This window comes from Pleurodeles waltl, chromosome 1_1 (assembly GCF_031143425.1).
Source record: "Pleurodeles waltl isolate 20211129_DDA chromosome 1_1, aPleWal1.hap1.20221129, whole genome shotgun sequence".
Classification (NCBI taxonomy): Eukaryota; Metazoa; Chordata; class Amphibia; order Caudata; family Salamandridae; genus Pleurodeles; species Pleurodeles waltl.
In genome coordinates, this window is record NC_090436.1 from 697678563 (window position 1) to 697697622 (window position 19060).

Consider the following 19060-nt stretch of genomic DNA (forward strand, 5'->3'; position numbering starts at 1 on the left):
GTAAATTGTTACCACGTTCCGCTCTATCATGTCCTTTGTTAAATAACAGGTAAAAGCAAATGCCAGGATCTTCAGAGCTAGTGACAAAAGTTCTATGAATGCTCCACAACGTTTCCATTATTCAAAACGTTTCGTGTGACTAGGCCACAATGTCAAGTGCAAGTCAGAAATTTTTGCATTTCCATCCAAATGTTTGGTTACAGTTGAATGTGCCCTTTTGTGCCCACGAAAATGATACTGTCTCTATTTCCTGTGTCATACGTAATGTTCTTCGAAGAAAAAAAATTGGCAGCAGAAGGACCTTTACTGAAGAGATATTGGGACCTCTGAGCAGTGTCGATCAACAATAGCCATTTTCTCAGATCCTTAGAGTAGCTTTCCAGGCTCTTCTCTTTCGCTCTCTTAGTATCTCTGCCTGTCACTGTCTCTTCTAGTTAACCATAAAGTCAAACTCCTTTGACCCATTTAGCATGAAAGTGACGTGTTTTTATCCCATCTCTGGGGAGACTTCCTCTTAGTTTATGAGATGTATGTCCCAACAGAAGGCAAATCTCTGGCATTGTATTTTCGTCGGATCTGTATTTTGATCAATGCACACATCATTTATCAGCGTTCCTAAAAGGAAAGGCATTAACACGTAGTGTTGTCTTTGACTGAGCAGTGCTTTGATCAGAACTAAAGGTAAATTGACAAACGGATGCTAATATAGACGGCAGTGACTGTCAGAATGCCTTTGGTTCCTCCAATACTTCAGATGCGTATAATGAAGAGAGAGAGTAGTCTCTTAGTGGAGAGATGTAGTGTTTTCAGCAGACGATGGATGTTAATGCCTTTTATTTGTCATCCTTTCAACATATAAAACAAATATATATATATTGACTAGTGTGGTAACTTAATAGTTAAATGTGGCAAGTAGGCCTTTCCTAATTAGGCTTTTAGACTTTTGCAGTTCAGTTAGAGATAGCCTAACTTGCTAATTTAACAAAGCGTATTTTGTCCCTTTAAAATATAAGTGTACACAAAAACTTTATCTTTTGAGTCTGCACGCTATGCAGCTGGCCTGACCATTACAAATCGCACTGACAGCTGGCTTAATAGCAGTAAATTCACCATCACACTTAGAACAATCTATTAATTTTGCCTATTACACTTCTATGCCAAATTTGGAATGGGGCATGTGTGTGTCCCAGTTCATACCAACAATTTAACTGCTCCTGGTGTGAGTTGCCATCAGTTTGCTAGAGGCTCACATGTGAGATTTTAATTAACTGTTAGACTTTTCATCCTTGGCGTGCTCTCCCTTAACTTGTTGCCTCTGTTTCCCAGGTTGTTGATGTGTGCTGGACTCTGTTTTTGCTGTTTTTGTTACTCTGGGCACTTTACCACTGCTAAGCAGTGATAAAGTGCAAGTGCTCCTATACAAAATGTGTATGTAATTGGTTTATCCATGATTTGCATATTTGATTTACTAGTAAGTCCCTAGTACAGTGCACTAGAGGTGCCCAGGGCCTGTAAATCAAATGCTACTAGTGGGCCTGCAGCACTGGTTGTGCCACCCACATAAGTAGCTCTGTAATCATGTCTCAGACCTGCCATTGCAGTGTCTGTGTGTACAGTTTTTAACTGTAAATTCGACTTGACAAGTGTACCCACTTGCCAGGCCTAAACCTTCCCTTTTCTTACGTGGAAGGCACCCCTAAGGTAGGCCCTAGGTAGCCCCAAGGGCAGGGTGCACTGTATGGTTGATGTGAGAAATATAGTAATGTTTTTTATATGTCCTGACAGTTAAATATTGCTAAATTCGTTTTTCACTGTTGCAAGGCATGTCCCTCTCAGAGGTTAACATGGGGGCTACCTTTAAATATGATTAAAGTGTAGCTTCCCTTTGGGAGCGGATAGACATCTGGAGTGTGGGGTCTCTGAGCTCACAATTTAAAAATACATCTTTTAGTAAAGTTGATTTTAAAATTGTGTGTTTGAAAATGGCACTTTTAGAAAGTGAGCATTTTCTTGCTTAAACCATTCTGTGACTGCCTGTTTGTGGATTCCCTGGCTGGGTTAGTTTGACAGTTGGGCTGGTTGCACCTCTCACTAGAAAGTGACACAAACAGAGCTGGGGTGTAGCCTGCATATCCTGATGAGCCATCTGTGCTAGGAGGGAGGGAAGGAGTGGTCACTCACACCTGAAAGGGATGTGTCTGCCCTCACACAATGCAGTCTCCAACCCCATCTCCGTATAATGGTACTTAGGGTACCTGTTGTTTGCGAGACAGTGATAATCGGATTGTCCGTAAATTAATGCCTAAACACCATTGTTGGTGGGACCATGTCGTAGTTGGACTCTTGCTATGGGCATGACTGATGGTTCAAGGATGACAGTACTTAGGTTTGTAGGCGACTATGCCTATCCAACAACAAATTGCAACTGTAGTCCCAACACTTCCGGCTCACTAGCAGTACCTCACTAAAAACCCAAATAGTTAAAGGTGATTTGTGGCAGCCTGTACGTATGGACTCAGAAGTATGACATCTCAGGGAGTGTTGTGGTTAAACGGAGATTACTCCTTTCTCACAGATACATCATGTCTCAACCAAACACAGGCAATAACGAAGATGCAGTAATGTTTCAATCGTTTTTATTTAATACAATCGGCAATCTGCGGTAAATCCTATGGGCTGCAATGATTAGGATAATGAACAGTGCAAGAGATAGAACTGTAAAGACGAGTCATGATTATGAAGACCCCCACCATCTTGCAATAACATGGAAAGACATAGAGTGTATAATATGTCCTAATACCCTATCATAATAGGCCTAACCTTCTAATTATAGGAGAGCTGGGTATGTTAAACCCAATCTGCCAATGCCATGTCCCTGGAAGGAGCCCCCAACCCCTGTTACCTTGGAAAGAGGTCTCGTGCTCAGACTCCGAAGGAACTCGAAGTCCGGGTCAGTGTCAAGGGAACGTGCAGCATCGATAGCAGTGATGGTATCTGGTCAGAATCCTTCTGATTATCTGTATAAAGTGTGATGTATTTATACAGATCTACTTGGACCCCTGACGTAGGTTGTTCCCAAACAATAAATAACACAGCATGCTTGGGACGGTAATTAATATAAACAATTCCCTCAAAAGCGTGAAGAGGGAAAGTACCTAATGTGAACACCTACAGTTTGTTTGTCTTTGTAGCATGAGTTGACGCCTTAGCGCAGTGGCACTGATAAAATAAAGCTAAAAATAATGGCCTAACTATAAACAAGGCAACCATCTTAGAAGCATTAACTAAATAAATGGTCTAAGACAGAGCAAGCTAAGTAGGTTAAAAGTCACTAGGTTCCTTCTTGTGAAGATCTCCAAGGGCTTGATTTAGAGCTTGCCTCCTGTTGTTTGAAGTCTCATGGACAGCAAAGACTTCTCTCTGCCAGCACCTGGAGCCTCTGGAGAGACTCCTAGTCTGCCTAGTTCCTGGGACCCTGAGAAGAGAAACTGACAGCCAAGAGTGAGAAATCCACGCACAGACCGCCGTGAGGGGAAACAATTCACGTGACTCGGATCTGTGGCTGAAAAATCGACGCGCCGCCAGCTTCACAGCTGAAAATCGACACTCGCTGCAACGCAACCGGAAGATCGCCGCCCGCGGCTGGAGAAATGATGCGCAGCATCGCTGATGGAGGCTGGTGAGATCGCAACCCACGCTGCGTGGTTTTCGGACCATCGTGCGGCTGAATTTCTGATGCAAACACCGCTGGGCATGTAAAAACGATGCAAGGCCTACCTGAACCCGAGAGTGCTGACCGGATTGACGCATCGCTTTCCTGCGGAGAGAAGAAATGATGCACACCGACCCGACTAAAGGAGAAATGACGCAAGGTCTCGTTCGTGAGTGAAATCGATGCATCACAAGCCCTTTTTGACGCACACTTACCCGTGCAGGATTATTTTTGATGCACCCAAAGTACATTTTCACGCTAAAAGCATTAGCGTTGTGTTTAAAATTACATGAAGACTCTTTTTGAATTCTTAGTGATAACTTGACTTGTGTATTGTGGATTTTTGTCGTTTTGGTCTTGTTCTGTTTAGATAAATATTTTTTATTTTTCTAAACCTGTGTTGTGTGATTTTGTAGTGTTTTAATTGAGTTACTGTGTGTGTTGGTACAACTACTTTACACCTAGCACTCTGAAGTTAAGCCTACTGCTCGTGTCAAGCTACCAAGGGGGTGAGTGGGGGTTATCTGAGGGTGATTCTCTTTTACCCAGAATAGAGTGAGGGTCCTTGCTTGGACAGGGGGTATCCTGACTGCCAACCAAAGACTCCATTTCTAACAGTAGCTCATGCTATTTGTTCATATTTTATAGCTTACATATTAAAATGTATAATACATGCACTGACATCGGCTCTGCCCCCTAGCAATAAAAACTCAGTTTTAGCGAGTCCCATGTAAGACAAAAAGATTAATCCAGAAGACTGCTGCCTTTAAAATTGAAGCAGTTACCATACACTTCCAAAAGTTCTAGTCTAATTGTGACATATCTCTAGTCCTAATTTCCCTGTGTAGGAGGCTGGCCTGGCTTATAGTGGGTACCTGATGGTACTTACACCTTGTGCCAGGTCCAGTTATCCCTTATTAGTAGATTAGTAGTGTTCTAGCAGCTTAAGCTCATAGAGGTAGCTATAGCAGAGCAGCTTAGGCTGAACTAGAAGACATGCAAAGCTCCTACTATACCTCTTATATCATACAGCACTATATCATAAGAATCACAATACTCAGTGTTACTAAAAATAAAGGTACTTTATTTTAGTGACAGTGTGCCAAAAATATCTCAGAGGATATACTCCCTTAGGAGGTAAGTAAAATGCACAAATCAGGTAAGTAAACAGTTAGAAAAGTAGTGCAAACACTGTAGAATACAATGGGATGCAATAGGACTAGGGGAAACACAAACCATATACTATAAAAGTGGAATGTGAACCACAAATGAACCCCAGGCCTATTGTAGTGTGTAGAGGGCCATTAGTAGTGCGAGAAAACACTAAGGGCGTCCAAGATACCCCACCCCATAAATGTAGGAGTAAAGTTACCCTACTTCCCCAGAAACACACTAAAGTCATGATAGGAGATTCTGCAAAGGCAACAACTGACTGCAAAGCATTAGAGATGGATGGATTCCTGGACCTGAGGACCTGTAAAGTAAGGGGACTAAGTCCAAGAGTCACGCAAGTCTCAAGGGGGGTCAGGAGCCCACCAAACTCTGGGTAAAGGTGCAAAAGGGCTGCCTTCAGGTGGAAGAAGCTGAAGATTCTGCAACAACGGAAAATGCCAGGAATGTCTCCTTTGCACAGAAGATGTCCCACGCCGTTCTGGAGGAGGCAAAGTTGTTTCCATGCACAAAGATCGCAAACAAGCCTTGATAGCTGCAAAGGTTGCAGTTGAAGAAAATGGGTGCTGCCCAGGCCCAGGAAGGACCAAGAGTTCGCCCCTTGAAGGAGGAGACAGAGGGGGTGCTCAGTAGTACAGACAGCCCACGCAGAAGCAGGCAGCACCCGCAGAAGCACCTGAACAGGTGTTCAAGAAATCTGACCATGGCAGCCATCTCAACACTACAAAAGAGGGTCCCACGAAGCCCACGGTCAACTCAGTGAGTTGAGCAATGCAGGATGGAGTGCAGTGGACCTGGGCTATGCTGTGCAAGAAGGATTCCTTGCAAAAGTGCACAGAAGCCCTAGCAGCTGCAGATCATGCAGTACACAGGATTACTGTCTGGCGTGGGGAGGCAAGTACTTACCTTCACCAAACTTGGACAGAAGGACCACTGGACTGTCAGGGTCACTTGGATCCAGCTCCTGTGTTCCAGGGACCATGCTCGTCAGGATGAGAGGGGACAAAGAGGACCGGTGATGCAGAAGTTTGGTGCCTGCATTAGCAGGGGGAAGATTTCTTCGACCCACCCGAGATTTCTTCTTGGTTTCTAGTGCAGGGTGAAGGCAGACAGCCCTCAGAGCATGCACCACCAGGAAATAGTCGAGAAAGCCGGCAGGATTAGGCACTATGACGTTGCTGGTAGTCGTCTTGCTACTTTGTTGCGGTTTTGCAGGCGTCCTGGAGCAGTCATTGGTCGATCCTTGGCAGAAGTTGAAGAGAGAGATGCAGAGGAACTCTGCTGAGCTCTTGCATTCATTATCTGAAGAGAAACCCACAGGAGAGACCCTAAATAGCCCTCAGAGGAGGATTGGCCACCTAACCAGGTAATTCAAGATGGCAGAGGTTTGGGACACACTGGAGGAGCTCTGGGCACCACCCCTGGGGTGGTGATGGACAGGGGAGTGGTCACTCCCCTTTCCTTTGTCCAGTTTCGTGCCAGAGCAGGGGCTGGGGGATCCCTGAACTGGTGTAGACTGGCTTATGCAAGGAGGGCACCATCTGTGCCCTTCAAAGCATTTCCAGAGGCTGGGGGAGGCTACTCCTCCCCAGCCCTTAACACCTATTTCCAAAGGGAGAGGGTGTAACACCCTCTCTCAGAGGAAATCCTTTGTTCTGCCTTCCTGGGACTGGGCTGCCCTGCCCCCAGGAGGGCAGTAGCCTGTCTGTGGGTTGGCAGCAGCGGTAGTTGCAGTGAAAACCCCAGAGAGCTAGTTTGACAGTACCCGGGGTACATGCTGGAGCCCCTGGGGTGCATGGGATTGGCACAATTCCATGATCTTAGACATGTTACATGATAATATTTGGAGTTAACATTGTGAAGCTACATATAGGTATTGGCCTATATGTAGGGCAAGCGTGTAATGGTGTCCCCGCACTCACAAAGTCCGGGAAAATTGCCCTGAACAATGTGGGGTCACCTTGGCTAGTGCCAGGGTGCCCTCACACTTAGTAACTTTGCACCCAACCTTCACCAAGTGAGGGTTAGACACATAGGTGACTGTAAGTTACTTAAGTGCAGTGTTAAATGGCTGTGAAATAACGTGGACGTTATTTCACTCAGGCTGCAGTGGCAGTCCTGTGTAAGAATTGTCTGAGCTCTTATGGGTGGCAAAGGAAATGCTGCAGCCCATACGGATCTCCTGGATCCCCAATATCCTAGGTGCCTAGGTACCATATACTAGGGAATTATAAGGGGGTGTTCCAGTTTGCCAATCAGAATTGGTAAAAATGGTCACTAGCCTGCAGTGACAATTTTAAAAGCAGAGAGAGCATAAGCACTGAGATTCTGGTTAGCAGAGTCTAAGTGACACAGTTAGGCACCACACACAGAACACATTTAGGCCACAAACTATGAGCACTGGGGTCCTGGCTAGCAGGATCCCAGTGAGACAGGAAAAACAAACTGACACACGTACAAATGGTGGTACACCCTGTATCTAAGGGTGGCAGGTTTTGGCACACTCTCGTAGTGGTCTAAGGCGTCCTTTTGTTAAAAATTCTCCCTCTCTCTACTAACAAGCTTAAACATAACAACATAACAATACAAACATAAAACACACCATAATGTACAAAATGAGCACAATGAATGTAGACTTACAGATATTTCTGGGTAAAATTAAAAGCAGCAGCTTTAGAACCAAGTTCTCACTTACTCGTCTGTAGGTTGGCCGATATTTAGATAACATACTACATGTGTAATTGCAAAAACTACCCATATTTTTACAAGACAAGTGATAACTCACTCACCTTATGTACAGTTAAAAAGAAGAAAACTAATCACCTTAGACATGTAGTGTCACAAAAAGCAACATCATTTCCCAGACACATGCTGGCATGCTATGAAGTTAATGAAAAAGCTATAAACAACAGACCTGACAAATAATTACACTGTGAAGTCATGAACTTCAATTCACTAAAAGGCCAGGGGTAGCAGAAGTGACATCACATGTTATTTGACCTTTAGCTTTGCTCACACATACACAAGCTCACATACAGTCATGATTCGCTGATGTTTCATGGGTGGGGTGGAAGCACGGGGGGAGGTTTGGGGTGAGAATCTTAATATCTTAATTTTAAAAAAATGTAAATTTAAAAAGTTCCCTCCGCTCTACCATGTGCTGCTCCTCTGTCTCCTCAGCAGACACAGGCTCTCAGCCTGCCCTGCGGCTAATCCTGATGCTGTTCAGAGCAAGATTAAGATTGGCTGGGATCACCCAGCCAGGGCGCTCCCAGGCAGACTGGGAGCCTGTGTCTGCTCTCTCCAACCCGCCAACACACTGTCGGGCTGGAGAGAGTACAGTGCGCATGTGTGTTTGGCCGGCCCGAGAAGGCCGGCCAAACATCCATGCACATTGGGGGAAGTGCTCTGTGCACTCCCCACCGTGGCTGTCATCCCCAATCCACCCCACTCCTTTTACAACTGAACGATAATAAACATACTTTAATATTGTTTTGTAGTAAAAGGTTTGCAGCTACTGCTGCTGGGAGGGCGGTGACTCTCCTCTGCCATAGCTGAGGAGCCGCCACTGCTTACACATACACACACAATCACACATACACACACTCTTTCTCACATACACACACTCACCTGCATCCATGCACACAACACACAAATACAAATATGTTTACTTACCTCAGCTGACAGTCAAGGTCAGATTCCAGCTAATTGTGCTCCATTTTTATTACACTAATAGTCAATAATATATTATCATATATTAATTACTAATAGTGTAATAAAAATGGCAAACAAGCAAGGCGATTGTAGCCCCAACCGACGACCATAAGGACGATCTGCCCTTTTGTTCCTGGCACTGATTATGCCATCTCTGAAACAAGGGGTTTCAAATGCAGTATCAGGGTTCACAAAGGGCATGCAAGGGGTAGCAGCTGCGACCCCTAAATGATGTCCATGATGCACTCCCTCTAACTCTTTTCACCCCACACAAAAATTAGCATTTCTTCCTTGAGATTTAGTTTGAGTTACTGGTTGAATACATTTATGAGTGGAATATGGGATAGTGAATGAGAGCCGGTTAATCACCATCTCCCAGGAACAAAAGGTCAACCTGTACCAAAAAACACAGGGGCTAATTTACAGTCCCCTTGTGCTGCAGGTGAGTCACATTTTCCCATATAAAAAGCGATGTACCAGTAATGCAGTGGGCTTGCAAATAAGCCACACAGTTTAGCACAATGAATGTGGAATACAGTAGTTGTTATGCTCATTAAGCCATCTCATTCATGTGGACAAAGTGTTATATTGTCAAATACATGTATACGTCTGTAACTGAATAAAAGTGTCATGAATGTTCTTGCTATGATCATTATCACACATTTCAAAGTTAGGTTGTTTTTTCACTGCTCTGACATGAGAGCAATGGAAAACCAGGTAGCTTTTTCCTAGCTCTCATATAAGAGCAGTGAAAAAACACATCCCTGAAGGCTGCTATCTGCCATGCATTGATCTGCCACCTCATCTAAGCATCTTCCAATCTAAGAGAGGTGAAGGATTGCTGGTTGTGCTCTTGCTCCAGCAACTGTGGATTCCCCTTTCAGTCGCACTGACAGAGAAAAAAGGACTGTACTCTCATATGGTCTCATGATTTTCAATTCAGCATAATGCCAGTGCTAGTGAAAGTGACATCACGGCCTCATACACACATGCTTCCATATATACAGACATTCACACACACACTGTATTTCCGTAAACACCCACACACCCACAAGCATGCACACAGCATGCATTAAAAAGCATTTATTTTACTTACGTCAGCTTTCATGAAAGGTCACATTCCACCTAATTGCACTAAATCTTGCAATTACACTAATAGTGAATTTTTAAACATAATTCAGTATTAATGTAATGAAAGATTGAGAGAAAACAGAGGGAGTGAAGCCCCAACGGACGTCTTTTAGGACAGGCTGCCACTGTGTTCATGGCACTGATTTTGCCATCTTCTGAGGCAAGGGGTTGAACAGGCTGTGCCAGGGATCACAAGGGTCAAGCCAGAGGTCACAGCTATGACCTCTAGTGAGCTCTAAATTACCCCATGTGTGAAGTGTTATAAGACAAGACAATAGTTGTTTTAATCTGGTCCCTACCAAAACGAAGATGTGAATATTGAAAGTAACGTAGCAAAATGGTACATGCCTTCACAAAAAGTAAAATAATGAAATGTGGCATGTAAATTAATAAAACATAATGGCCCTCATTATGACATTGGCGGTAAATCCCGCTTACTGCCGCGGTGACGGCCGCCAACATACTGTCGTAGTGGCGAATGTCCATTTGCCAGATTATGACACACACACACCAATCCGACAGAACACTGCCACATACACAAATCCACCAGCCCAAAGGTCAGTGCAAAAGTGCGGTGCCAACACCCATACCATTACTCCAACAAAACAACGCCCACCACATTATGACCCACCAATCACCGTGGCAGACATTCAATGGCAGTAAAACATTGGCGGTACATATTGCTGCACTCTGGACACCCACATACAAAACAACACTAAATTGGCCAATACAAAAAACACACACCTGACATTCATACACACACCACACCCACCCATCCACAGCACTATAAAACACCCACCCACAGTACCCACAACCCTTTATGAACAATAATTACTGCCAGTAGATTGACACAAACAGCAGAGAGATGACTAGACAAACACACCACATACACCCATACATCCCTCATGCACCCCACATCACACACACCACCACATTACTCAACACACTCTCACCAACACACACCACACAACACCTATGTCCCCACAAAGGTACCCCTGTTTCACTTATGAGGAGTTAAGGGTCATAGTGGAGGAAATTGTCATGTTAGAGCCACAGCTTTTTGGAGCACAGGTACAGCAGATATCCATTCCAAGGAAGATGGAGCTATGGCAGAGAATCGTGGACAGGGTGAACTTCGTGAGACAGCACTGAAGAACAAGGGACGACATCAGTAAGAGGTTGAAGGACCTACAGGGGTAGGTACGTTCTGTGGCAGCAAGGCACCAGCTTTCCATATAGAGGCCTGGCGATGGACCCCACATCCTCTCCCACAGCTCACAGCATGAGAGGAGCAAGTCTTGAAAATACTGCATCCTGAGGACTCACTGGAATAGTTGGAGTACTGCACACTAGTGAATCAATATTTCCTACGTTTCACCTGCATGCCATTCTCACCCCCTCACACTCACTCCCATCACTCCACTCCATCCCACACACTGCACCTACACATATGACTAACCCCATGCCTAGCCCTGCATGCTATACAATACATGGACAGCCCTCCCAGAACTGATTGGACACTCATCACAAAATCATGCACAGTATGGAGAACTAACAATCCCACAATACATCACCATACACAAACAAAGGTGTCAGGGCAACACCAACGCTAGAGGGGAAGCCAGGGATCTACAATTTGTCACAGACATGAGGCATAATACATCACTTACATCCCCACAGGTGCCCCAGCCAATGTCATTGGAGAGGAGGTGCCACGTCTAACCAGTCCCCCAACAGAAGATGCCCCCAATGATGACAGCAACTCTGGACTTCTGGATCTAGATGAACTACCTGGCCCATTCCTGGTAGGGTTTGAGGGCTTCTTCCCCTTCATGGAGGTTGTGTGTGTTCCTTAGCCTTTCGGGCAGGAGTTGAGCGCTTCTTCCCCTTAATGGCAGGAGGTGCAGGCTCCTGCCCCTTCATTGCAGGAGGTGTGGGATCCTTATCCTTCTTGGCTGGTGGAGTGGGATCCCTCACTGACTTGCCACCACGAATTTGGTGGTAACACCACTGTCCACGTGGACTGTTGGCTGAGGCGCTGGGCTGGGTCATTGGGACCCTGCTCTTAGGGGCAGCATGGGGCAGAGGGGGGAGGTCAAGTTGGGCAAGAAAAAGCTTCTTAGGGACAGTGGGGTAGGAGGAGGGATGGGAGTGGAGGTTGAGGGAGTGGTTGTGTGTATGCCTATTGTATTTAGGTACAGGTGCATGGGGAGTGTGCTGATCTGAGGTGGTTGGCTGTTGAATGTGTGAGTGTTTGTGTTTGTGTCCTTCAGGAGGGGGGACAAATAGGGTAGGTGAGGACACAGGGAAAGCGTGCATGGATGTTGTGGGGGTGTCTGCTAGTGAGGTATGTCTGCTGCTTGGTGTGGTGATGCTAGTGGTGGATGTTGATGTAGTGCATGCATGTGTGAATGTGGATGAGATTGTGAGGGAGGTGGAGGAGGAGGAGGAATGGAGACAATATGGCAGTGGACGTGGTTGTGTCTGCAATTGTCTGGTGTTTGTGTGAGTGCTAGTGGGATGAAGTGTGGTGCCTGTGATTTACTGTGCCACTCTTGGGTGTTCTCTTCTGTGCATTCTCATCTGTATGTGTGCATGGCATGGGTTGGGGTTGAGGAGACTGGTAGTGGGAAGTGGTAGTTGGAGAGGGGATGGTAGGAACAGGGACAATGGCTGCCATCAGAGAGGAAGCCAGAGTCTGAATCGATCTCTTTTGGGCTGCCAATCCACCATGGATGCCCTCCACAAATGCATTGCATTGCTGCATCTGGGATGCCAGCGCCTTGATGGCATTCAAATGGTTGACTGCCCTACAGAGATGGATCTCAGGAGGTCAATAGCCTCCTCACTCAAGGTAGCAGGTCTTACTGGGGCAGGGCCTGAGGTGCCTGGGGCGAAGGAGATGCCCACTCTCCTGGGTGAGCGGGCATGGGCAGCTCGCTGAGCGGCTACTGGGAGGGCTGTCCTGGTACCGGGAGTGGCGGCTGTAGCTGCAGCCGGGGTGGTCACAGAGGTGTCCACCACCACCAGGGAGCTTCCATCGAAGGATGTATCTGAGTCTGTGTTGTCACCTCCTATCTCTGCTGTGGTGCTCCCCTTGCCCTCTGTCCAACAGGTTCCCTTGGCGTCGGTGGACTCTGCCTCATGGCTCCTGTGGGATGCAGCTCCCTATGTCGCTGGTGCCCCTGCTCCTCCGCCAGATGATGCTAATACACACATGGACAGTGTGACAGAAGAAAAAAGGGGGAGAGAAAAAGGAAACACTGGGTCAATTATTGCACCAACACCACAGTTTGCATACACAGCACCGTCACACACAGGAATTAGGCTTGAGCATTATGCATGGCACTGTCAGTGATTTGGCTAGATGCCACGGCAAGATGAGGGCCACATGAGGGCCACACACTGCCAACTGCACCCCTCCTGGGACCCACAAAGCCCTGACTGACATGGAATGCTAACAAGCTAGGTTACCTGCATTTGCCATATGCACATTACCCTAGAGTTGACTCTCGCTGCAATGCCTGGCCTGGCCTTAGGGGTACCCACTGATGCACATCTACCACATGGACCCCATGCAACCTGCCAAATATTTTAATAATGCCCAATGTACTGACTCCCTTGTGGCTGCTGTGATTCCCTCAAGTGCCCATCCAGCTCTGGCTAGGCCACCGCAATATGCGGGCCATTAGGGGGGTCAGGTTCTGACGAGCACCCCTTACTCATTGGGAGGCCATACCCAGCTGGGCCTCTGTGGTCTTCCGTGCCCAGCATCCCAGGTCCTCCCACCGTTTCCGACAGTGGATGCTCCGCTTGCCATAGACCCCCAGGGTCAGCACGTCCTTAGCGATGGCACACCATAATCCCTTCTTCTGATGCGCGCTGATCTGCAGAGGTAATACAGAAAGGAGAACACCATTAACCATACAATCCAGCCTGCCACACATATTGCCCACAAATCCCATTTCCGTCACCATAGGCACACACATTGGTCGGCGCACACCAGGTACACAACCACAAGACATTCCCCCCAATAACACAATGCTTGTACACACATCTCCATGCTTCCTTTCCAATGCATTGTGCCCAAAGTGTACTCACCTGTTTGTCTGGAGGCCCATACAGCAGTCCGTACCTGGGTAGGACCACATACACCAATCTCTCCAACTCCTCTGTAGTGAAGGCAGGGGCATTTTCCGCTGTCACACAGGCCATGGTATGTTCCAGACACAAGTGACAGCATCACACGCAGTGCAGGTGTTCCCCTGTTGAAGGAGAGGAAACAAGTGAGGAATCAGAAAATGGCGGTCACGTCCGCGGCGGTATACACCGCCACCACCAGCGCAGATCCCTATTGGCCACTGTACTCCATAGAGCCCCACATTATCCAGTGAGGAATTGCACAGTGGTGCAAGACCGCCTTCCGCCATGACGCCCAATGTCGGCAGAGTTACCACACTTCCACCTATCCCTACATACAGGACTGGCGGTCGCCATTTCATGGTGGTGGACAATGGTCATATCAACCTCAACTGTGTCAAAGACTAGATTAGCAAATACCTCGCCATTCCCACAGTCCCATCACATAAACGCACTATGTACACTAAAGTTGCGGTTCCATTGTTCAAATTGTGACAGCCTACTCGCTCTTGTGTTCCTTAGATACCTACTGCTACTGATGAATAGGAGGAGGAGACATACCTGCATATACCGACCCCTTGTGGACTTGGCTACACTGGAGGACAAGCACATTATGCTCACCTATAGACTGGACAGGACCACAATAACTGAGCTGTCTGCCCAATTGGAGCCAGACCTGATATCTGCTATCTGTCATCCCACTGGGATCCCCCCTCTTGTGCAAGTGCTATCAGTGCTCCATTTACTGGCAACAGGTTCTTTCCAAATGAAAGTGGGTTTGGCAGCAGGAATGTCACAGCCAATGTTCTCAATCATGTGGGCATGAGTTTTGTCTACCCCGGTAAAACACATGTGCAGCTACAAAGCTTTCCCCCAGGTGGAAGATTTGGTTATAGTGAAGGCCAGATTCTATGCAATGGGACACATACCCAATATTAAAAGGATGGTTGATGGAATACATATTGCGTTTTACCCCCCACCAGAATGAACAGGTTTTCAGGAATCAAAAAAGTTTCCACTCACTCAATGTGCAAATTATTTGCCTTGCAGACCAGTACATCCCGCACGTCAATGCTAAGTATCCTGGGTCGGTGAATGATGCCTTTGTTCTGAGGAGTAGCATAATTTGATGGCCCAACTACAGAGCCACAGGGTGTGGCTAATAGGTGAACCATTGTCCTCACCCACTGTATTTTAGTGTATGGCTTCAGGTGTTATCCCTATAGCATTGTGTGAGGCTAAATGTTGTCCCTCAATACTTGCAGGTGACTCTGGCTACCCAAACCTATCGTGGCAGCTGACCCCTCTGAGGAATGCCAGGACAGGGGCTGAGAATCGTTATAATATGGTACATGGGCGAACCAGAAGGATCATTGAGAGGACCTTGGGCCTCCTGAAGGCCAGGTTCAGGTGCCACTATCTGAGAGGTGGATCCCTGTGCTACTCACCCAGGAAGGTCTGCCAGATAGTAGTGGCATGCTGCACAATGCACAACCTGGCCCTCAGATGGCATGTACTCTTTCTGCAGGAGGAAGAGACTGGAGATGCCCCTGTGGCAGCAGTAGACCCTGAGGACAGTGAGGATGAAGAGGCTGAGGATGAGGATAACAGAACATCAGTTATCCGTCAATACTTCCAAAGACACACAGTTGAGATACTACAGCTGACCATTCCTCTGATTACTGATGTATTCTGTGTGGCTGTAGCATGATGGCATTAACTTCCTTTGCATCTCAACTTATTGTCACCTATGACTTGTCATTTTACAGATGTTGGTGATATAACAACATATGTACTGGTATTCTGACTACAGACAGCTACAGGTCATTATTTCTATGCGCTCACAGTGTTCATATCATTTGCACTAGATGTGACTGTTTCCATAAATGCACATTTTCAAAAAAAATATACTAGTAGTCAGGTTGTGTTAAAGGGTGTTTAGTGTAGTGCTATGAAATTGAGGGTAAAGTGCAATGGAATGGGGTGATGATGGAGGAAGGTCCAGGCTATTGTTCCAGCCTGTTTGTAGCACAGGTGCAGTGTCCAAGGGACATAGGAAGGGGAGCTAAGGCAGTTTAAAGTGGACAAGGTGACAGGGTGGGACAAAAGGGGGACAATCATTTCCTGGCAGTGGTCTTGGTAAGTGTCTCTGGCTTCTGGCTGGGTCACAGGGAACGTTTGTGGGGTGGTTCACTTTCTACAGGGAGAGGGGTGATGGTGGCATGTGGGTCCTTTGGTGGGGCCACATGCCCACTAGTTGCAGCAGAGTTGGAGGGCTAGTCAATGGACTGGCTTGTTGTAGGGTCCCGCTGCTGTGCTGTTGCCTCGCTCATGATGTTGGCCATGTCTGCCATCACCTCTGCTATGGAGATCAAGGTGGTGTTATTGGCCTGTAAGTCCTCCCTGATCCCCTCATACTGTTCCTCCAGCAGCCACCTGTTCTCCTTCACGTTGTCAAGGATCTGGCCCAGAGTCTCGGTGAGGGTCTCCCGGAGAGTCAGTTCCCTGGGCCTGCCCTCCCCCTGGTGCACATGATGGTGGGTGTCCATGCAGGGCTGTGAGGGGTGCCCATGCATTGGTATGGAATGCAGGGATTGGCATTGGGGTTAGTCATATGTGTAGGTGCACTGTGTGGGAGGGAGTGGAGTGATGTAAGTGAGGGTGAGGAGGTGAGATGGCATGCAGGTATGGAGGGTGATAAGTGGTAAATGTTGACTTACCAGTGTCCAGTCCTCCAGCTACTCCAGCGAGTCCCTCAGGATGCAGTATTGCCAAGACTTGTTCCTCCCATGTTGTGAGCTGTGGAATGCACCTTCCCCCGTAGGTCGTTCCACCTCTTCCTGATGTTGTTCCTTGTTCTTGGGTGCTGTCCCACGGTGTTCACCCTGTGCATGATTCTCTGCCATAGCTCCATCTTCCTAGCAATGGATATTTTCTGTACCTGTGCTCCAAACAGCTGTGGCTCTACCCTGACTATTTCCTCCATCATGACCCGCAACTCATCATTAATGAAACAGGGGTGCCCTACTGGGGACATGGGTGTTGTGCAGTGTATGTTGGTGAGAGGGTGTTGAGTAATGTGGTGGGGTGTGGGATGTGGGGTGCATGACAGGTGTGTGGGTGTTTGTGGTGTGTGTGCCTAGTTGTCTCAGTGGCCTTGGTTTCAGTCTGGTTGCAATAATTGATGTCCATAACGGACTGTGGGTAATGTGGGTGTGTGTTTTATAGTGCTGTGGGTGGGTTGGTGTGATGTGTGTGTCAGTGTCAGGTGTGTGATTTTGGTATTGGCCGATGTAGTGTTGTTTTGTATTTGGGTGTCCATTCTGAGCTTGCCGGTGTGTCCCGACAATGGTTTAGCGCCATTGAATGTCCGCCGTGGTGAATCGTGTGTCATAATGTTGTCGGAGTTGTATTGTTGGCGTAACAGTATGGGTGTTGGTACCAACACTTTAACACTGACCTTTGGGCTGGTGGATATGTGGCAGTATTCTGTTGGATTGGTGTGTGCACGCCATAATATGGCGAACGGATATCCGCCACCACGGCGGTATGTTGGTGGCTGTCACCGCGGCGGTAAGCTGGATTTACCACCAATGTCATGATGAGGTCCTGAAGAAACCCTTACACTTACATGGGGTTGAGACACTGACAAAACCCTCCCTCTTGGATTTTTTAATTTAACATTGAGGAATTCCTCACTGACATATGCGAACCCTGTTATGAATTTTATCAATCAATGCATACAACCATTGAGAGTAGGACAATATATTTTAGCCATGTTCTTTGTATATATAATCACGATTGGAGCACTGCATCATCTGCACTATGATCACTTATTTTGTTGATTGCTACACTTGATAGGAGTCAAAACATCACAATATGCAAACTACATCAGTATTGTGGTTTGTCTTCTTTGTAATTAATTTTGGTCTGATGAATACATCTGAGTAACTCTGGGTTCCTTCTAAGACACATAAGAAGGTACCTTTTTTGAATGAGTTCCCCAGGACTGTTATGTTAATGCATACCTACCCGTGTCACATGAGCAGATAGGGTTGTTCTTGATATTTAAGCACAGGTGAGGAAAATAGGCATCAGTTGTTTATGCTTTTAATTAAACTCCATACACTTAAGGCTGTAGCGTACTTCAGCTCTAAGTTACAACACTTTGGAAAAGTGAGTTTAGCAACTACTCTAAACAGATGACAGTAATACATTGCCACTTTTTTAATAACTTAATTCACAACAGTACACATCCTATTTTGTCTCAGCAACAACATGCGTGTAAATAATCAAGATATCTGTGTTTGGTGCTAGTTTACTCTTTGTTATTACTGTTTGTCATGGAATGTACCTGATGAGGCTCAAGATAAAGAGCATTAAATTCATAAAAGAGAAAGTGCTCTTTTTTGATTTGGGCATCTTCAAGCCAAAGCATTTGAAAATGGAATATGGTACTTCCTTTGGAGATCTGGAAGAATTAATGGGCCAAAGAATTGTCCCATAAGGAAAAGCATCTTGATGCAGACTGTGTAGTACTCAGTTAATGCAATGGTGCGATAACCATCTCTGTTGAGAACAAAGCTGCTGAAGCACCTATGGATGCAGGCATGAAGATCAGAAAGCTAATCATCATCAAGAAAAACTGGTCAGGTGTTAAATTGTGTACGACCAATTTGTAAAGGAACGTAGGGAAGATTGTCTTTTTTCAAAAACCAGTGGCCAGATTTATCAAGTTTTTCCATTGCTCTTGCACCACTTAAAGAGGTACAAGGGGGACACAAAAATGAAGTGAGATTTATCAAGCCACCCAAGACCATCTTGCATCACCCTGCAACACTTGATTAGGACTAGAGTACCACAAGGCAGTGCAAATTGCTGCCTTGCATTACTCTGCGGCAGAGAAGCAATCCGTGGGTGGAGCGTGGGTGTTCCCAGGCATCCTACCAATGGATTGTGGGGCATTCCCAGATTTACTATTATTGATAGACCTGGGAATGCACCAAAATGCTGTGCCTCCCCAGGTGAAGAGTGACACTGAGAAATATCTTTATTTCTCCTCATTGTAGGCTCTTTCTAAGTGTGCTTTTATTCTGCAGCATGCTGAGAAACAGGAGAAAACCTATGAGTATTGTTTTTGTGCAGAAATATGTCAGTTCTTGCACAAAAACAATTCTGCCTTCAAAGCAGGCA